The 22,511-nt window shown below is 45.5% G+C and overlaps 1 protein-coding gene across 6 annotated transcripts in view; it reads right to left on the reverse strand.

Annotated features, from left to right (window-relative positions):
- Window positions 1-22,511, reverse strand: part of nlgn1 (neuroligin 1) — a 222,747-nt gene that overhangs the window by 195,552 nt on the left and 4,684 nt on the right. The window lies entirely within an intron of this gene.

A 22,511-nucleotide genomic window follows, 5' to 3' on the forward strand; every position in this document is an offset into this window, starting at 1 on the left:
TAACAGAATAACGATGTTTAAGAAACTGTGAAGAACGATGTTAAGAAACTGCGAAAATTTATTTTGGAAGAATCCGAGGAGTCTATCGATGGAACGGTAGTAACTCCTGGTTGGGAAAAAGAACCGTGGAGCGGAATCGCGTCGTGTTTGCGCGAATGCGGTGGTCGTCTCGAATCATGGAAGGATTCGCTAGGGGACGGTACTGCGCACGATGTTAAAAAGGTATTGTCATCTGTAGGGATCCCGGCTAAAGCGTTGTTGGGTGGGGTCCAACGACGCATGTGGGTCTGCGCTACGGCGTGAAGGATTCAAAAGGAGAAAGTAGAGACGCTGAACGAGAGGCGTCACAGCTAAAAGTACAATTGGACAATTGTCAAAGTGAAAAAGGCATTTTAGAGGAATTGCTAGAATGTCAACGAGATCGGTTACAGCGGTTGAGTGCGTGGGGCGTTTACCAGCTCGAGAGCGCAAACTCTCTCGAAGGCGCGCTGATCCCGTTAAAGTACGGGCATTTGTGGCGTCCTCGTTAGGGAACACCAGTTCGTGGGATCCCGAAACGTGGGATGGGCATATTTGGAATGCGCAAAACCATGGAAATTATCAGGAACGTCCCATATCCCGACGACGACAGGTGGAACATATTCTCCCACCGATTCGCGAGCAAATGGTTGATCAGGATGGCGTTCCGCTGCTAGAAGGGATGGTCAACCTATTAGGAAAGACAACGTGAACAGCCTGCTCCTGGGTTATATAAGTCTATGTAGGATTGGAAGAAGGAGCATGGCAGGCTGAGATTGACAGGCAAGACGGACATCGATTTTCTGGAATGTCCCGCGATCCCTTGGTGAATTCCGAATTTCGGTTGTATGTTCGTGCACTGGGAGACGAGGTTCGTGCTGTGGGAAACGTGTATGCTCAAGCCGTGTCGACGCGCTATCCCTCACGTTGGATTGGCCCCCTCTCGACCGGGAGTGGCAGACCATAAGGGAAGGGAAACAGCGCATGTGCGTTCGCGAGGCTTTGGGGAATGGGGATGTGGCGATAGTTCAAGATATCCCGGTCCCGAAGTCGGTGCGTGATGCTATAAGTCACTGGTTTTAACCCTGATGGTAGGAAATCCGAATCAAACGCTTGCTGAAGTGTCAAGTATGATGTCCGAATTGGGGAGTTTAGGGAGCTGGGAGGTCATCCGGAAGGCTCCTCACCAGTCAACTAGTCCTCCCCCTCCCAGGCGAGACTATCGAGTCTCTCCAGCGGCCGGAGGGCCGTCTAGGAGAGACTTGTAGAACACTCTTTTGAAGGCGAGAGTGCCGTTTACAGCGATAGACGGTCTCCCCACTCCGGAACTGAGAAAACAGTGCAAGAAAAAGGGGATTAAGGTCAGTTGTTTAGAAGCATCATTCGGAACATCACTGAAGGAAATGGAGGAAGTGCTGCGGTCGGTTTTAAGAGAGGAGGGGCGAGCAGTTCCGACAGCTCCGCCCCCTCCACCCCTAGAGTCGGAAGACTCCTCCTCTACTTCTGAGGAGGACGAATCAACAAGGGTGCGGTCAGTGAAAAAGAGCAAGCGAACCAAGGACAAACAACATCGACAGAAGAGAAAGGAACAAAGGGGGGAGAAGGTTTCTTCCCTCTATCCTAGCCTCTTGGATTTGGAATAGGATGGAGGCCAAGCCCCACCTTTTTCCATCAGAGCTCATCATTCCAATTAGTCCAGTCATGACATGCGACCTCATGTGAAAATGAAGATTCATTGGAAGAATTCGGAGCAAGAAGTCCAAGCTCTGGTGGACACAAGGGCGGAGGCCACACTAATTTCTAAGATCGCGGAAACCGCCGAATTACCTGTCCGAGCTACGCCAGGTTTGGCTGGTCTTGATTTACGAGCCCTTGAAACGAGCACTAATTCCCGCGATACCTAAAGTAGTTTCAACTGGACTAGGACTTAGATGTCCCAAGGGACACTACGGGCACATTTTACCTAGGTCTGGATTGTCACGTAAAGGGGTAACCATACCTGCGGGAGTCATCGAAGCCGATTATCAGGGAGAATTGGGGGTTGTAATGTACAATTTAATCCCTGAACTGTTCATTGTGAAATTCGGCCATAAAATCGCACAACCTTTAGCAAGGGAATGTGAATGGGCTGTAGGTTCAACTCCCCCTTTCAATTGGATAATTGCTAAAAGCTATCTATTCGGTGGAATTGACAAACTTCGGAGTGCCCAATCTTTGTCCATTCCGAAGCATTTTATTCTGTCTTTTTCAGCATGGTGATTGATGGTGGGATGTGGAGGCGGTTGGATCGCGGAAGATCGCACCACATCGATGGTGTCGGATCATGGGCTACCATCCGTTGCGTCCTTTCTGCATGGTGGATGATGAGTGTGACTCACTGGGGAGTGCATCGCAGTTCCTGGCGCAACCGCTTGCTTTATCGGGGACGTGCCCTACCAGGAGGAAGCTACAGGGTTGCCTCACTTCCAACACTTGATATCTAACACGTGATGGAGAAGTCACCAGAACTATGTTGTCCAACACCGGAAGAGACGTGGCTCACGGTCTCTCGACTGTGGGACTATGGTTGCCCGTATCTGTCGTGCCCCATGAAGAAGCCCAACTGTCGTGGGACAAAAACCAATCTTATGACTTAAGCGGCTGCGACACATCGGACAAAGTTATTGCATGTATGACAGAAGTAATGGATCATGAAGCATGTTTTGACGTGACACAGGCATTATGCGATTGGCATGTGGAAAAACCTTGAGACTTGCTACCACATCCACAGTTGCCTAAAACACCATTTTCGGGTTGTCTAAATAATGTACACTTTTTCACTTGGAATAAACAGACCTACAAGTTGACTAATTTTTCTTGGGGCCAGCGATTGACTACGGCCCAGTGGGAGGCCTTAAGACTCCCTTGGACAGTAACGCTGGAGCGCTTTAGAGGCGCCCTAAACCGTTCCACGTTGCTACAAAAAATGATTGAGAAACACATTTCTACCATTTCCAAGCTTAAAAAGTCCACATTTATGCCCGAAATGAGGTGGTGCATGCGGACAAAGAGATAGAACAGGAATCTGCTCATCATTGGTGGGATATATTTACTGGCCTGTCTGTAACTGCAAGACAATATTTCGTACCTCCGATGTTCATATTAATCATTGTGCTCACTGCTATGAATATATGTATGTTTTGTTTTATTGGAAAGATAAAACGGTCGCAATCGAACAGGATGTTTAATCTAGCATATCAATGAGAATTTTGGGGATAATCGATATTGGTTAATTGAGGGGATGGCGGATTCAATCCGGGTCAAGGGGTGGAATGATGGGATAAATATACCCGGAATATCTGCCCCGGATTGAATTAGCATTATTTCTCTTAGTTCCCTTAGTGAACGTACCGTATTAGAGCTTTGCCACTTTGACGTATCTGTGATGCGTGATTACAAAGACATGTGTAACAAGGAGCGAGTAGCGCGTCCTCATTTGAGACAACATTGTTTTAGCCTTGCTGGAGACCCAAGAGTCAACTACGCCTGCATTCCTCTGCAACTCTACTGAGCGTAGGCTCTCTGCCCGATTATCAATCTGTAAATTTTGACTGTTCTTGTGTGTTTTAACAGTAGCGTGGGGATTTTAGAAACAATCTAGCGCTGGCATCAGTGTGGCTGTTACTGACTCACATTGCCAACATGTCCGCATAGTTCTACAGACTTCTCGAGACCAAATTATTTGTCAAGGCCGAAAAGTGCGAGTTTCACCGTGGGTCGATACAGTTTCTGGGGTTTATTGTGGAAAGTGGCTGTCCCGCTGGCAAGTTATTCGTCCCAGATGCACAGCGCGCAGGAGTGCTGAAGTGGGGCCACGTTTCAAAGTTTGCCTGTCACCCGGGCGTGTCCCGCACGTTCTTCCTTGTGTCAGAGGTTTTGGTGGCCGGGCATGCGCAAGGACGTCATGGACTATGTCTCTGCTTGTACCATCTGCGCTCGAGGCAAGGCAGTTCATCGGCCACCTGCATGATTTGCTGAATCCACTGCCTGTTCCATCTCTCCCATGTTGCGCTGGACTTAATCAGTGGCCTCCCACGATCCAGGGGCCATTCTGTCATCTTGACCATGGTGGACAGGTTCTCCAAGATGGCACACTTCGTCGCGCGTCCCCAAATTGCCCTCAGCTCTAGAGACTGCTAGGGACTCATGTATTTCGGACTCACGGCATTCCGAGTGACCTTGTGTCCGATAGAGGACCACAATTCATCTCACGGGTTTGGGGAGTCTTCTGGTTACCACCCGCAGTCGAATGGGCAGACAGAACGGGTCGGCCAGGAGCTGGAGGCTGCACTTCGCTGTGTTTGCCAACTGCATCAGGCGTCCTCCCTTGGGTGGAGTATGCCTACAACACCCTTGATTGTTCGGCCACAGGGAGATCACCATTCATGACCGCATACGGGTTCCAGCCTCCATTGTTCCCGTCACAGGAAGCTGAGGTGGCTGTGCCTTCTGTCCATGTCCACCTGCAGAGGGCCCATAAAGTCTGGAGGGATGCAAGGGCTGCACTGGTCCACACAGCAGCCCACAACCGTCATATTGCTGACCGCCACTGAAGGCCTGCTCCAGTCTATCTTCTGGGCCAGATGGTCTGGTTATCGACGCGGGATTTGCACCTTGCTGGGACTTCAGAGAAGCTGGGCCCTAGGTTCATGGGCCCTTTTGCTGTGGACTCTGTGGTGAACCCCGTCGCGGTCAGGCTAAAGCTTCCTAGTTTAATGAAGATTCACCCAGTCTTCCACGTGTCTCTGCTCAAGCCAGTCTCCACCTGCCCCCTGAACCCTCCGCCACTGCCGCCTCCTGCTCCTCGCGTGGTCGACGGTGGGCCGGTGTATACGGTCCGTACCATTCTCGATTCTAGGAAGCGGGGTAGGGATGTGCAGTACCTGGTCAACTGGGAAGGTTATGGCCCTGAGGAACACCAATGGGTCCCCAGCTCCTGGATCCCCGATCCGTCGCTTTTGCGGGATTTCCACTCCCTCCATCCCACGAAACCAGGTGGTCCGTAAAGGGGGGTGTTCTGTCATATTTGTTTGCGTTCTCAGTTCTTTTTCTTGTATTTAGCACCTGATTGAGCCAGATGTATTACATGCCATCTCGAGTTCTACTTGCTATTTACGGTTGTAATCTTTGTTATCACGTTGCTGTATAGCCTTTTTCCAGCCTTGTGGCTTCTTAGTTTTCTTGCCTTCTGTGTTTGAATCCATATTTAACGGCTCGCCGTTTAACATCAACTTTTGCATTGAGGTAAAGCAGAATCTGCCCCAGAGGGCCATATTTTTGCCTGAAAAGTTACATTTCGCATCAAAATGGGGACTTCCGCCCCATTCTCTGTGCTGTTGCACCCGGGTGTCCACGAGAGCTGTGCAAAGCGCCAAATTCACGGCTGTATTTTCATTCAACAATACTCGAACAAGACCATAATGGGTCACACTAAGCTGTCTGGCTTATTCATGCTCGTCACATCGCCTCAAATTGCCCCAGTTCAGCCGAAACCTAACCCCAAATTAGGTTTCAGCAGCCAACTAACCCTGGACTCACACCAGGCACGTCTGCGGCGCGTCAACGTTACTGACAGGTCAATGCGACACTGTTGCTCGCCCCCAATTTCAACAGGTTTTACGGTTCCCGCTAAGATCGCGCAAAAGTCCGTGAGTAGCGGGTATTTAAAGAAAAACAATGCGATAACCAGTTGCCTCTCAGACCCAGCGTTTTGATCAGCTTTCTTTCTGAAACAGAAAAAAGAAGTCTTGTGCTCAAAAGAAAAACAATTGCATTTTACAAATGAAATGTCTAAAGAATTTGCCTCTCGCGACAAATACAGGTAGTACCCATGTTACGACGTAGTATAAAAGGACACTCAAGAGTAAACATTGGCCAGGCTTTCACTCGCAGGCGTGACCACCTCACCCATTGTCAACATCGTCACATGATATTGTTTAGTCACAATTGGATTCATTAGCTCATCACTATTCATCTATCACACAGCCGCTGCAAACAGAAATATCTTTCAATTCAACTGCAGGTGACCGGGAGAACAGGATTTTACGACGCTGTGCGCTGGTCCTCATAGGAAATGTAGACTTCCCTAAGGCAAAACATACCGGTTTGTCCATTAGCGCCTCTAAAATCGACCAAAACTGAAAGTTCCCTAGTGTTGCTTTAAGAGGATTTTTCCAAAAGCCACCAAAAAGAACTTTTGTGGAAAGATCACAAAAACAGAAGCATCTTGGTAGCTCATTTTTCAAAACTGGTCTTGCGGTTGCTGAGCCACGACTCTTTGAAGGTACTAATTAAGCTTTTTTTTTTCAAGGCAATTATAATTGCATCCATCAATCATCTACCACTTAATCCGGGGTCGGGTCACAGGGGCAGCAGCTTCCGCAGGGAAGCCCAGACTTCCCTCTTCCCAGCCAGTACCTGTCAGCTGCCTTCGAAGTTCCACAGGCCAAAAGGGGGCCTCCTCCTTCAGCTTGACGGCATACCTTACCACCAGCGGGTTCGGAGATTACCGCCACGACCGGCACCAACCACCTTACGGCAACCGCGCCGATCGGCTCAACAATGGAGGTGCGGAACATGGCTCACTCGGACCTAATATCCCCCACTTCCTCCAGGACAAGTTCTGCCGTAGGTAGGTGTTTAATCTCTTTCTGACAGGGGATTCTGCCAGACATTCCCAGCAGACCCTCACAATACGTTTGGGCCTGCCAGGTCTGGCCAGCACCTTCACCCGCCATCGCAGCCAACAAACCACCAGGTGGTGATCAGTTGACAGCTCTGCCTCTCTCTTCACCCGAGTGACCAAAACATGCGGCCGCAAATCCGATGACCCGACTATAAAGTCTATCATCGAGGGTGTCCTGGTGGCAAGTGCTCATATGGACACCCCGATGTTTGAACATGGTGTTGGAAAATCCATGATGAGCACAGAAGTACAATAACAGAGCACCACTTGGGTTCTGATCCTGAGGGAGGGCGTTCCTCCCAATCACGCCTCTCCAGGTCTTACTGTCATTGCCCATGTGAGCAATGAAGTCCATTGGACTTCAGTCCAATGGACTTCAAAAAGGGTGGGTACTCTGAGCTGCTGTTTGGTGCGTAAGAACAAACAACAGTCAGGACCTGTCCTCCCACCTGAAGGCGGGAGGAAGCCACCCTTTCGTCTGGTGGGGTAAACCCCAGTGTACAGGCCCCAAGCCGGGGGCAATAAGTATGCCCACACCTGCTCTGCGCCTCTCACCGTGGGCAACTCTAGAGTGGAAGAGAGTCTAACCCCTCTCGAGAGGATTGGTGCCAGAACCCAAACTATGTGTGGAAGCGAGTCCAAATATAACTAGTCGGAACTTCTCTGCCTCACACACCAGCTTGGGCTCCTTCCCAGCCAGAGAGGTGACTTTCCATCTCCCAAGAGTTAGCTTTTGTATAGCTGGGGGTCGGACCCCAAAGCCCCCGCCTATGGCTGCCACCCAACACACCCGACTCCCTTGGGCCCCTCCCACTGGTGGTGAGCCTAAGGGAAAATAATTGCAAGACGAAGTAAAATTTTGATAATTACTGGTATTTTTTAAACAAACACAAAGTGTATTATGACATTAAAGAAGGTCTGGTTCTCATCAATCAAGGGGCGAGGCACTCAATGAACTCATTGGTTGCAAGTGACGGCGATGTACGTCAAAATTGACTGCGGCAGTGTTTTCTAACACATATACTGTTGATTGATGCAAGAGGGTTGCGTCACGTGACAAATAATAAACTTCGTTCATTCTGGGTGTGCCTCGTTTAACCACTTCTGGGACGTGTCTGAAACGCAGCTGCAAAAGCTTTTTTTTTTTTTTTAAGAGGAAAATACATCTCTCATGATGGATTGGACAAATAGCAATGACTCCTCCAAAATGTGTCTTCCAACTGTTGAATTTCTTCCCCTTGATTATTATACCAAAATATAGATTGAATTTTTAAAGGGAACATCCTATTTAGAAAGGGAGGTTGTCATTTGGCCTGGCTTTTATTCAACTCGGTGCATTTTATGTTGTGATCGGGCTGGAGATGTTTTTCTCATATGACAATTCTGGTCGTTATATCGAGGTCCATCCATCCATCCATTATCTTCCGCTTAGTCCGGGGTCGGGTCGCAGAGGCAGCAGCTTTAGCAGGGAAGCCCAGACTTCCCTCTCCCCAGCCAATTCAGCCAGCTCCTCCGGCGGGATTCCAAGGCGTTCCCAGGCCAGCCGAGCGACATAGTCTCTCCAGCGTGTCCTGGGTCGACCCCGGGGCCTCCTGCCGGTGGGACATGCCCGGAACACCTCTCCAGGGAGGCGTCCAGGAGGCATCCGAACCAAATGCCCGAGCCACCTCAACTGGCTCCTCTCAACGCGGAGGAGTAGCGGCTCGACACCAAGCCCCTACCGGATGACCGAGCTTCTCACCCTATCTCTAAGGGAGAGCCCGGACACCCTGCGGAGGAAACTCATTTCGGCCGCTTATATCCGGGATCTTGTTCTTTCGGTCACGACCCACAGCTCGTGACCATAGGTTAGGGCAGGAACGTAGATCGACTGGTAAATCGAGAGTTCCGCCTTTTGGCTCAGCTCCTTCTTCGCCACAACGGACCGGTGCAGAGTCCGCATCACTGCAGACGCTGCACCGATCCGCCTGTCAATCTCCCGCTCCCTCCTACCCTCACTCGTGAACAAGACCCCAAGATACTTGAACTCCTCCACTTGGGGCAGGATCTCATCCCCGACCCGGAGAGGGCACTCCACCCTTTTCCGGCTAAGGACCATGGTCTCGGATTTGGAGGTGCTGATCTTCATCCCAACCGCTTCACACTCGGCCGCGAACCGCCCCAGTGAGAGTTGGAGGTCACGGCTTGATGAAGCCAACAGCACCACATCATCTGCAAAAAGCAGAGATGCAATGCTGAGGCCACCAAACCGGACACCCTCAACGCTTCGGCTGCGCCTAGAAATTCTGTCCATAAAAATTATGAACAGAATCGGTGACAAAGGGCAGCCTTGGCGGAGTCCAGTCCTCACTGGGAACGAATTTGACTTACTGCCGGCAATGCGGACCAGACTCTGACACCGGTCGTACGGGGACCGAACAGCCCTTACCAAGGGGCTCGGAACCCCGTACTCCCGGAGCACCCTCCACAGGACTCCCCTAGGCACACGGTCGAACGCCTTCTCCAAATCCACAAAACACATGTGAACTGGTTGGGCGAAATCCCATGCTCCCTCGAGGACCCTGCCGAGGGTGTAGAGCTGGTCCACTGTTCCACTGCATCGAGGTCATGCTATCCATATCTTAACTTTTAATTAATGTGGGTGCTGTGCAGCCCTCTTCCAACAAGTCTCATCAACAACTTTTTTTTTCTACTTCCTAATTATCTTGTTTTAACCAATACAGCCCCCTAGAGGGGAAACGGTTAATCAATAATATCAACACATCCTCCTTTCTTTAGAATTGTGAACATTGCACATCAAATACAAAATTATTTAACACAAGGTGAAAACTTACTACAACAACATATATCTTTGAATATACATGATTTTTTTTCTTTTTTTTTTTTTTAAACATCACATTTCAAAGGTTCAGTCTGTCTGGTGGTTTGATAGTACGTGCTGATCTCCTTAGTACAATTATTGCTGGTTCAACACTGTCCATTTCAGATGAGTTTGGTTCCTGTGGAACATTGTCCTCAAACTGTCCTTCTTGCGATGTCGTTATTTCCTGTGTACGCAATAAACGTCTCCTGTTTCTCCTTAGTATAATTCCATCTTCAGTTTTCACATTGTAGGATCTCGGATTCACTTCCTCCAAAACTGTTGCTTTCTTAGTCCACATGTTTGCATCTTCCACTCTCACGGTATTATTGGGTGCAAGTGGTTTTAAACTTTTAGCAGTTTTGTCATAGTTGATCTTTTGTCTCTTCTGTAACGCTTTCATTTTGTATTTCCTTTGTCTGTTTCTTGGTCAGTGGAAAAGGAAGAGTGGTTCGCAGCTTTCTTCCCATTAGCAACTCAGCTGGTGATTTGCCATGCTCCAATTGTGAAGCTCTGTAGCTCAGTAGTGCTAAGTAAGGATCTGCCTTAATGTCTTGTGCTTTCTTCAGTAGTTGTTTGACAATGTGTAATCCTTTGACTGCTTCCCTGTTAGATTGAGGATACAGAGGACTTGAAGTCACATGTTGAAAGTTATATACCTCTGCATATTGTTGAAATTCCCCACAATTACAGCAAGGTCCATTGTCACTGTATACCTATACCACTTCCGTGTCCTGCAAAATTTGATTTCATGTGCATGATTACACAGCTGGCAGAACTGTTTGACAAGAGTGCCATTTCTGGATAGTTTGAAAGGTGACCAATAACTAGCAAGTAGTTCTTACCATCCAGGTGAAAAATGTCTGTATCTACTTTTTGCCATGGTACAGTTGGAATGTCCGTCATGATCAGAGGTTCTTTTTGTTGTTTTGCCTGGTACTTTATACAAGCTGTAAGCAACTTTTCAATGTCAGAATTTATTCCTGGCCAGTAGACTGCTGTACTGGCTCTACGCTCACATTTCTCTATGCCAAGATGTCCCCCATGCAGTCTTTTTAGCATTTCCATTCTCAGTGAGTGTGGTATTACAACTCCATTTTGTCTCAGCAGAAGTCCATTCACAACACTTAGCTCTGCTCCACTCTTGACCTTTTCCCATTCAACAGTATCATAACTTTTTGCAAACAGCTGTATTTTTGTGACTCGGCTGCAATTTGTTTTGAATTAATGTCTGACATGGGAAATGATTTAGCTACCATGTTTACATGCAAATCAACATCTGGTCTTTGTTGTGCTTTGTTCTTGCCTTTGTTGTGTAGCCCTGGAGAGAGCATCCGCCAACACAATTAGCTTACCTGGAGTGTAGACAAAGTTGAAGTCATAAGGCTGTAACTTCATTATCAGTCTTTGAATGCGTGGATACATTTCACTCAGGTTTTTCTTAATGATGGCTATCAACAGCTTGTGATCTGTCTCAGCCACAAAGGTGGGTAGCCCGTAGATGTAGCTATGGAACTCAAAATCCAAATACCACTCCAGAGTCTCTTTTTCAATTTGAGCGTACCGCCATTCTGAGTCATGGCTCTTGAGGCATAGGCCACTGGCCTCAAATTTTCTCCATATGCCTGCAATAACACAGCTCCAATTCCATCTTTGGATGAGTAGTTGGATATCATTGTCTTCCTCTGTGGATCAAAAAACGCCAACACTGGTTCTGTTGTCAGTGTCTTTATTAGATGCTGCTACTCCTTTTCAAGGTTGCTACTCCATTTGTAGTCACAGTTATTGTGCAAGAGTTGCCGTAAGCACACTGTTTTTGATGACAAGTTTGGAATGAATTTCCCGATAAAGTTGATCATTCCAAGCACTCTGAGAACACCCTTTTTGTCTTCTGGCCTGGGCATTTCCAATAAACTGTAGCACTTACATTGTCCTTGTCTGGCTCTATTCCATCTGCTGTCAATTTATCAGTCCATGCTCTAGGATTCTCTGTAGAACTTTTACCAGTCTTTCATTGTGCTGTTCAAGTGCAGAGCCCCAAAGAATGATGTGATCCACGTACACTCGGTCTCCTTCAGTGCCTTTGGTCATGTGCTCCATTGTCCTGTGGAAAATCTCAGGAGCCGAAGAGATTCCAAAAGGCATTCTGAGGAAACTGTACCGTCCAAATAGCGTGTTAATTGTACAGTGTTTTGTACTGTCCTTATGTAGCTTGAGTTGCCAAAATCATTGCGATGTGTCTAGTTTGCTGAAAAACCTGGCACCATCCATTTCACTTGTAATTTTATCCCTTGTAGGTACCAGGTAGTGCTCTCTTTTGATGTTTGCATTTAAGTCTTTTGGATCCATGCACACTCTAACAGCACCTGTGTGACATATTTATGTCACACTGCTGTTGCCATAGTGTGCACTTCCTGTGGGTGTCGTATTACAGTATAAAAGGAATCTCTGTGATGTCTCTGTGACATACTGCATATGCTGAGAAACGCACTGAATAAAGAAGTGTTGTTCCATCCAAGTCTCGGCCTTACATGTACTTAGATTAAGGAAGTACATAACAAAAGTGGCGACGAGGACGTCTGGACCTGCGTCAGCTTGGACGTGCTGTTTTTTAAGTTTACTGCGGGTCGCGGTGATCCAGGGGACAGACGGCGCCGACCACAGCTTCCAGGTCGTGACTTCGTGGGGAGGACGAGCGGAGATTTCAAAAGGAGCGTGAAGGTGCTGTATAACCAGGCGATATAGCGGGAGTTAGCGGCTTTGTTGGTCCTTTTGATGAGCTTGTGGAACAGTGGCGCTCGTACACGGAGCGGTTCGGCTATTTCGTGGAAGCTAACGAAATAGCGGAAGAGAAAGTGGTGCCCACGTGTTTGAGCGTTATTGGGCCAAAGACTTTCAGTTTACTGAGAAACTTGCTTCAACCCAATAAACCTGGCAGTAAAACGTACAGGGAAATTGTGGAAACTCTTAATGGACATTTTTCACCCAAGCCCATTGTGATAGCAGAGAGATTCCGATTTCACGGGAGAAATCAGGAAGAGGGGGAATCTATCACTATGTTCGTAGCGGCGCTGCGGAAGCTGGCTGAAAATTGTTGAGTTTGGTGTTTTAGAAGACACATTAAGGGACAGATTGGTATGTGGACTGAGAAATGAAGCAACACAAAAGTTACTCTCAGAAAGTGGACTGACATTAAAGAAAGCATTTGATGTAAGCGTGACTGGAATTGGCTTCAAAAGAGGCTCGACAACTGAACATTACGAGCAGAATACACAAAGTGGCAAGTACCCATAGCAATGTTGCTGGTCCCTGTTTTAGGTGCGGTAAAACGGGGCACCTTTCCTCCAACTGCTGGTGCAAAGAAATGAACTGTTATAATTGTGGGAAGAACAGTGCCGTATGCTATTTGTGACAAAGTCGAGGCTGACCTGGATGCGTTGGTCAAAAGTGGTGTTTTGGAACCAGTCACCACCAGCAAATGGGCGACACCAATTGTGCCGGTTCTGAAAAAGAATGGCGGAATTCGCACATGTGGCAATTTTAAAGTGACTTTGAATCCAGTGCTTTGTGTGGAGCAGTACCCACTTCCATTGATGGATGATTTGTTTGCAGGTCTGAGCGGTGGTCAAAAATTCTGCAAAATTGACCGCAACCAAGCTTATCTGCAGATGCAAGTGGACGAAGAATCACGGGAGTGGCTGACAATTAACACTCACAAGGGACTTTTCAGATATTGCAGATTACCTTTTGGCATCCCATCTGCTCCTGCTCTGTTTCAACGGGCTATGGATTAAATTTTGAGGGGATTGCCAGGAGTACACTGTTACTTGGATGACATTCTCTGCACCGGTGCCAACGACGAGGAGCATCTTCGCAACCTGGATGCTGTCTTAAAAAGGCTAAGGCAGTATGGTCTTCTAGTGCGCAAGGAAAAATGTGAATTTTTGAGACCATCGGTGGAGTATCTCGGGCATGTGATAGACCACAGTGTGATTGTGCCACAGTCATTGCGTGCTAAAATGCTTGCGCAACTAGATGCAGGTCACAGTGGTATTGTTAAAATGAAAGAAATGGCGAGAAGTTATTTTTGGTGGCCAGGATTAGATAAACAGGTCAAAGAGACGGTAAAAGTTGTTCATCTTGCCAGAAGATTCGCAACAATCCACCTGCAACCCCCACTTCATCCTTGGGATTTTCCTCAGGACCCTTGGCACCGCATTCATATTGACTTTGCGGGGCCTTTTGAAAATGGAATGTTTCTGGTTGCTATCGATGCCCATAGTAAGTGGCCAGAGGTAGCTATCATGAAATCAACCACATTGGAAAAGGCAATTGAGAAGTTAGGGGAGATGTTTAGTCGTTTCAGAGCCCCTGCACAACTCGTGTCAGACAATGGGCCCCAATTTGTGTCAAAAGAAATGGTTGAATTCCTGCAAGCCAATGGGGTTCAACACATTAAGTCGGCTCCCTATCACCCGGCAACCAACGGCTTGGCAGAGAGGTTTGTGCAGACCCTCAAACATGCTCTCAAAGCATCACAAGGGCAAAGTACACTCCTTCAGAGACTACACGAATTTCTCCTCAAATACCGAACATCTGTGCATGCAACTACCAAGGTATTGCCAGCAAGCCTCATGTTTTCTCGAGAGATACGAACTGGCATGGATCTTCTGAAACCACCAACCCTGAGCCAGATTGTTCAAATGGATCAACGGAAGCAAGTCAAGTACAGAGACCTGCATTCCAAAAACCAAGTTTTTGCACCTGGTGACTCTGTTATGGCCGGAGTTACCAGAGTAAGGAAAAGTGGGCCCCTGACACCACCATTGCTCAAACTGGGCCTGTTTCCTACACAGTTCAGACAGCTGATGGTGTTTGGCGTCGCCATGTGGATCAACTAATGGGAACACCAGACACTACTCCATAACTGTCTATTGATTGTGATGATGCTAGCAGTGTAATTATACCAGAAATGTCTAGCTTACAGGATGTGCCAAAATGCCAGACATGTCTAGCTTACCGGATGTGTCAAACCCAAACAATCCTGCTGTAATTGTGTCTAATTCAACTAATGCACAAACGGAACCTGAAACGGTATCGGAACCTGTTTCCACGAGTGGAAAATCGGAAGTGACTGTGTAACATCGTTATCCTGCACGCGACCGCCTGATAGATTTATAAGTAATGGGGGAAAAACAGGAAGTATTTTTGTGTTATTTCTGGGACATATTATGTAAGGGGGGGAGGAGATGTGACATATTTATGTCACACTGCTGCCATAGTGTGCACTTCCTGTGGGTGTGGTATTACAGTATAAAAGGAATCTCTGTGATGTCTCTGTGACATATGCTGAGAAGCACACTGACTAAAGAAGTGTTGTTCCATTCAAGTCTCGGCGTTACATGTACTTAGATTAAGGAAGTACATAACAACCTGTTGGTTTGTTGTTACAAACCATGGAGTTCACCCATTCAGTGGGTTCCTCCACTTGTCTAATGACTTCAAGTATCTCCATTCGATCCATTTCCTCTTTAAGCGCTGCTGGAACATGTTGAGTTGCATGAACTACAGCTGAGCTCCTTCCATCAGCTGAATCTTGTAGGTAAAAGGTAATACTCCAAACCCTATGAATATGTCTGGGTATTTATTCACAATTGCGCTGTTAGGTTCTGAGCTTTTTATGGAATAGAACCGATTAACTAGGCCCAGTTTCTCACATGCTTTGTCTCCTAATAAAGACTCATGTGCTTCAGGTACAATGACAAACATCAGCATGTGATTTTTTTCCTTTAACTCATACATTGAGCCTGTTTATTGGCTGTCCATTATACGCTTGGAGCGCACTATAGATTTGGTAAATTTGTGGTTTTACCTTCATCGCTTTCACATCCAGCTCATCAGATTTGCTTTGGCTCCTGTGTCCAGCTTAAAAGTTACCAAGGTACCATTGAGTGTTAGTGTCTCAGTCCATTTATCCTGCTCCACAGTTTTGACTGTCGCCTGCTCCGTGGATGCGTCCTGTTGTGTCACCATAACCACGAAAAATGTGTCACTGAGAACAGTTTCTTCCACTGTGGGTACTCTGTCTTTCTGGGTTTGCTGGATTTTGGAAAAGCACTGCTTGGCAAAATGGTTTTGTCCTTTGCATTTATTGCATATCTTGCTATATGCTGGACATTGTTGTTTTGCATTTTTGGTGCCACATCTTTTGCAAAGAAACATCTCAACCTCTTTTCAGCCTTTGCTTTGTGTCTTGATATACAAGCGGCCTGCTTGTTTTGTGGTCACTGCTGCCACCGCCATTCGCTCCGTGTCAACGTCCCTCGACGAGCCATAGAAGGTCTTTGCATGTTGGAGAGCAAGTTCACTGGCATGGCATATTTTACTGCGCCATCCAATGTTAAATCCATCTCACGTAGCAGTCTCTCCCTCATTTTCTTGTCCTTTATACCAAACACGATCTGGTCTCTTGTCATTGACTCTTGCAGCTGTCCAAAATGAGATGTTCTAGTTTTTAGCTTGAGGTCCGTCAAAAAATTATCAAAACTTACTGTCGCTTGTTGTATGCGTGAGCAAAACACGAATCTCTCAAAGGTTTCATTCTTTTTGGGCGAACGGTGTTCATCAAACTTTGCCACTACCATGTCAATTCTCTTTATCCTCTGCAGTAGCGAAAACAAACGTGTTGTTTACCTTCACTGCCTGTGGGCCCATCACGGTAAGAAGCATTGCAATCTTCCGTGCATCCGACTTGGAATCCAACCGGCTTGTAGGTATAACATGAATCGTTGCTTGGCGGCTTCACTTTCCATGTCGTCTTCCTAGTACAGGCCAACTCCTGGTACCATGTTATGTTTTAATAAAGCATAAAAATAGAGACAACAAGTCTCATCAACAGCAACAACTTTTTTTCTATTTCCCTATAATCTTGTTTTAACCAATACAGCCCCCTAGTGTTGGAACGGTAAGACTGTTAGTCAATAATATCAACACATTAATCCCACTCAATCCTTGCTAATTTTTGATCGTACAGTCAAATTATACACAGCAATGTCTTCTATAGATATCTTACATATGTTATTGATATAAACAGGGGTGCACATAAGTGGTCCGCATGCGCGCATGCGTACTGGACGTGGACAAATGCGCTGGCCCTCAACGGCTTCCATACGCTTTTGCGTACCGATGGCTGAACACTGTATTTGCGGCGGACACGAGAAAATAACTTCTCAAAATTTTGAAGAGGCAGGCCACGCTGAGTAATTACTTTAGTGATGGGACGAAATGAGCCGAGGTTCCGAAGCTTGTGTCGAGTAATGGGAAGGGGGTTTCCACGAAGCTTGTAGCGAGGCGCGCTTCATTTCGGCAAAACCCGGAAATTATGACGTGGGAAGCCTCGCCACCGGCCGGCGGCCGGCTGAATCTCGTGAGTGCTTCGGAAGTGATCCAACGTTTTGCGCACATTGCAAAAACAGGACAGACTACGGTATAAATTGGTTGCAAAACGCAATGGCTATCGCCTGTTATCTCACATTTTGTGGATTTCGGGCTCCTGTACTTGTTACATCTGTGCGCAACAGTGCAACCAGTGCAATCTTTTTTCGAGCCTTGTCCTTTGCTTGCGATGGAACCTGCGCGAAAAGAGCGATCCTCCCCTGTATGGGAACATTTTGATTTGATTGCTTTCAATAAGGTAAGGGAGAAAAACTACTTTATTATAAATGTGAGTGTGTGTGTACCTATCTGAACCAAACATCAACAGAATGAACAATCCATTAGTGTACTGGGAGGCACAAAAGAATACCTGCCCAAATTTATATAAACTGGCACTCACATTTCTCTGCACCCCAGCTTCATCTGTGCCTTGTGAAAGAATATTTTCTAAAGCTGGTGAAATATTTTCCAAAAAAAAAGAAACTGTTTAAAGCCAGCCACTGTGGGAAAGCTATTATTTCTAAATAAAAATGAATAACAAATTACCCTTAGCACTTGTTGTATTTTGTTCACATACTAAATTACTAACACAAGCACATTCATATCTTTGTCTTAAGCAAATAGCCATTGAATTCCTAACAATGTTGACCTCTTGGGCTTCTAGACCACTTGATGGCGCCATAGGGTAAATTAAGCACCATGAAGCTTTGCTACATGTGCAAACCAATTGGCTGCAAAGCTTCATTGCTTCATGAGGCTTCATTTGGCCATCACTAAATTACTTCCGTGTTCCCCCACCCCCGTCAAAAGACAGACAGACGACAGAGACGTCACCGGAGCTACCGAAAAAAAGGACTTTTGCTGAAAAGTGGCTACAGGAGGTACCATGGCTAGAAGCAAATGATGCTCGCACGGAAATGCGGTACAAAATGTGCCGTGAGAATCCCAATGTCGCCGATAAGAGCAGCGCATTTTATGTAGGGTCAAAGAATTTCAGCCATCCAAACTTTGAAAAGCACGAAAAAAACACAGAGCATGTGGCAATTAAGCAAACTATCGATGTCAAACAGGACCCCACTCGCCCTATGGACAAGTGGCGGAATAAAGGTAATGAACAGCGACATGCACTGACAAACGTGTTTTTGCTCGCATTTTACAAAGCTAAACATGCACGTTCAATGAGGTCTTATGAGGAGGATATCCCACTTTTAAAAAGGCTTGTAGTTAATGTGGGAGCCGCATAATGCCCTTTATTTTGAACTGGTGCTTCTTATTTCTTTACATTTCACTTCAAAGTAATGGCAATTTTGTTGTGCCAGTTGATGTTAATCAAGCATTAATTGTTAATATAATTGATTAAAGTTAATTGGCTCTAAGTAAAGCTTGTCATAAATTTATCGCATCAGGCGGGTCGGCTCTCAAGCTCAATGAGGACCAAGTCACATCTCCAGGTCCTCCTCTGAGAACCTGGGGAAAAAAATTATGTGCACCCCTGGATATAAACATAGATTTTGTCACCATTTCCTATAGAATTCAGTGCAACGAGCTTCCGCATTATCGGTATTTCCAAACCTTGCTGACACGAATTGGAAAGTTGCCGACACACCTTTAGGAATGCTGCGAGCGACCAGCGTTATGACGTCACCTTTTAAGTACACTAGAGTAGTTTCTGTTTCTGTCATTTCTAAATTCAATGATTTTTATTTAAAATTTTTTTTGGGGGGGGGGTATCGTCATGTAATAGGTGCAGGGGTCGGCAACCTATGACACGAGTGTCAGCACTGGCACGCATGTCACGCGAGCGCATGGCAGATTTTTTTTTTTTTTAAAGCGCCCTTTTACCTGTAATTCAGACATTTTCAGTTAATATAACCCTGTTATTTAAGGTCTTTTCAGACACACATCCAGCGGAATTCCAATGTAAGGTGACGCGGGATTTACTCGCGTCATTGCTTTCATGTATAAAAAGATGTCCCGAGAATGAAGCGGGTTGGACGCTTTCACAGGGAAAGGGCCGCGAGCGTGATTTTATAACCCGGACATTACATCATTTTTGGTCGGCATCTGCTGTCACAATGTTGGTCAAATCGTGTTTTATTCCAGAGTGAACGTTCCCGACTTCGTAACTGCAGCCAATACAATCACATCAAGACTGTATTTAAGAGTGCTATTCCCCCACCAAGATCTGCACCCTTGGCGGCTCCACTCGGGCCCGCGCCCGAGGCTTCCGTACGCATCACGAGAGCAAGCCTCTCTCTACCTGGGGAAAGGCTCGATCCTTGCGGCTCCACCCGGGCCCGAGCCTTCCTTGCGCACCGCAAGAGCCAGCCTCCCCGGGGCCGCGGCGGCTCCTCCCGGGCCCGTGCCTCTCCCTGGGGTGAACAAGTGTCAAACGCCATTACGAGACAAAACATGAAAATTCATTCAAGGATGAGTCTGACAAGGTAGAGACATTAAAACGCACTGTGTCCAGGTACAGCAATCAAACACACACTGAAAACCTTTGTCACTGCTAAAAACACCGCCACCGAAGCAAGCTATTACTTTGCTCACTGCACTGCAAACCACGGAAAACCATTTACTGATGGCGAATATATCAAAGAGGCGGTCTTTTCGAGCTCAGAGGTTTCGTTTGATGGCTTGACTAACAAAGAGACAATCAAAAAAAGAACAAGCAGCTAAAAGTGACAAAGTACAACCCCAAGATTAGAGCTGAGCCAAGGAAAACGGCCAGGGATCACATTAAGATAGGCATCTTTTATATTTGTAATACAAAAGAATATCTAAAATTCTGCATATAATCATAGGCGGATCTACTATTCAGGCGAAGTAGACGATCACCTTAGGCCCCCAACCAGTAGGGGGCCCCCAACCAGCTGCCCTTGCCCCAACGAGCAACGGCTTGGGCCACCGGAGCCAGCAGGACCCTCAACTATTCGTCATGTATAAATATGTCAGCATACCAAACAAACAAATAACAAAACAAAAAAGAAAGCCATTTGAATGCTGCAGTTATATTATCTCCCCCCCACACACACACACTACAATGGACTGTTCCACGACGACGGACTGATTATCAGTCGCTTAGCTTCATTTAGCGCCTTTTAGCATCGCTTAGCTGTTCGTTAGCTTCACTTAGCTCTCCCGCGGTTTTCACGCCACTAAGCTCGCTATTTTAACTTTGCACGTAGGCTATCGTTTATTTCGAACACATGAGCGAACGTGCTCTCCATGAGAGGCAAAGTGTAGTGAGGGAGAAGTTGAGAACAGGCCTCTTATGCCTCTTTTAACTTTCCTCTTCTTTTTCACACCGAACATAAAATACACGAAAGCACACCCTGTGGCGAAACAATGTAGTACAGTTCCAATCAGTCATACAATAACACTCAACAGCTGGTTAACAGCAAAAGCACGTCATGTTCGCATTATAAATAATGAATTCTGGAGTTAATCCCACATACTTAGAATTAATATTATAATATGTTGCGTAAATACTACATAATACAGATTCTACACTAGGAATACCTTTCAAATGACACTCTTCATGACAAATATGATTGGCAATGAATAATTATAATTATTATACTACTACTATATATAGTAGTATACGGTAATATTGCTAGAATTTTTTTTTAAGAATTGTTTTGAATAATGTTGGAAAGGCAAAACCAGAGTTCTGAATCAGCTTATTTTCTATTCTTTTGGACTAGTAAATGCTATCAGCATTTAACCTCATTGTTTATTTGTGATTAATTATTGTTATTTACATGATTATATGTACTTTAATAAAGAATTTAAGTGTTCCAAAACAGTTTTGTGAATTAATAAGCGTCAACAAAAATTTCATTGCTAAATTAGTAAAAAAAAAAAAAAAAAAAAAAAAAACCTAACCCTATCAGAACATATTTCCTCCACACCCTTCTCACCTTTTTAACCCCTGACCCATGAAGAGGGCCCCTGGACATGTTCGCCTTAGGCCCCAAAATTGCCAAGTCCGCCACTGCATATAATTAACTGTTTAAGTTGATAGTGAACAACTAGCTAGAGAATTGTTGCACTTATTTTCAAGTTTTGACATTTTCTATAATATGCATTTATTTTTTAGTTAACTGAAAAAGAATGGTAGTTATATGATTTCAATGTATGTTCATGTTGTTTTCTTTGGAGTAAAATTACAGCTCTGTTGGGTATAAAAAATTGGATGTGCGTCATTAATCTCTGTGTGGCACACTGATTGACAAGATTGACAAAATAATTCTAAAAATGACATAATATTAGCCCTTTCATGCACAAATGATGTATATATGTATGTATGTATATATATATATATATTTTTGTAAACCTTAAAAGGCAGTCATTGAACTCATTGGCTAAAAATGATGGCGCTAAACGTGCAATCCATTTTGACTTAATTAGAAAAAATATTTAAAGGAGTACAATAATTATTTAAAATTTAAAAAGTAATATAATAATTGCCAATATCGATGTCACTTGGCCTATGAATGATTAAGTGTCAACGTTTGAATAGCTGTCCACTGGAAAGACAGTTGCCCCATAAAGGGTTAAAATGCATTAGATGCACTGTAATTTCTATTTGATTTTTTTGTATTGTTGAGTATTTTGATTTGTTTTGAATCAATTCGCCATGAAAGGTGGCCGTGCTTGTTTTTGACACCAATTGAAGTAAAACTATTTTACCCAGAATGCACTTGGAGTGAGCTTTGAAAAATATTGTACTTTAAATGTGATAAACAGGTACTTTGAGGAACAAATGCACTGTTATTTATTACTTATCAGGAAACTTTTTTCTATGAATAGGTACATCTGCCATGATCATACTATCAAACATACTAGTGATAGCCTATATGATAAGACAATAGGTATTGTCATGTTTAACAAATGAAGGTTGAAGATTTCAAGTAGTTTTAAGTAGATTTCCAGTCCTCCTCCCCCCCCCCCCCCCTCCAAGCGATCCTCGGAGAAAAAAGTTTGGACACCCCTGCACTACAATAATAGGCAGTGTCAATCACATACACATTTTTTTATCATCTGAACATTTGCAGACAGCAAAGCAAAGAAGAAGACATACAAAGTGCAGTGAACAAACTCAAATATTTAAAAGGGTTGGAAAAAAAGGCAAGGAAAGTCTCTTTAAAGCAACACTAGGTACCATTTCAAGCTTTATAAAATATTTACATAACATTTGTAATGATGCGTTGACTGACAACAACTTTTATATCTTGAGTGGGTCTGTATTTCTTTCACCGGCACTAATTAACTTCGAGGAGGGTGTCAGGAACCCTGCCATACAAAAAAACTACAAATGTACTGACTGCTTTATGGCATACATCACTTCCACCTTTCCCCCTGGCCCAGTTGGTAGCTAGAGTTGTCCTTGGACTGAAGGGTCAGTGGTTCAATTCCCGCCTACGACTGCCCACTGTCGAAGTGTCCAAGTGCCCTTGGGCAAGGCAC

This window comes from Corythoichthys intestinalis, chromosome 7, assembly GCF_030265065.1.
Source record: "Corythoichthys intestinalis isolate RoL2023-P3 chromosome 7, ASM3026506v1, whole genome shotgun sequence".
Lineage (NCBI taxonomy): Eukaryota > Metazoa > Chordata > Actinopteri > Syngnathiformes > Syngnathidae > Corythoichthys > Corythoichthys intestinalis.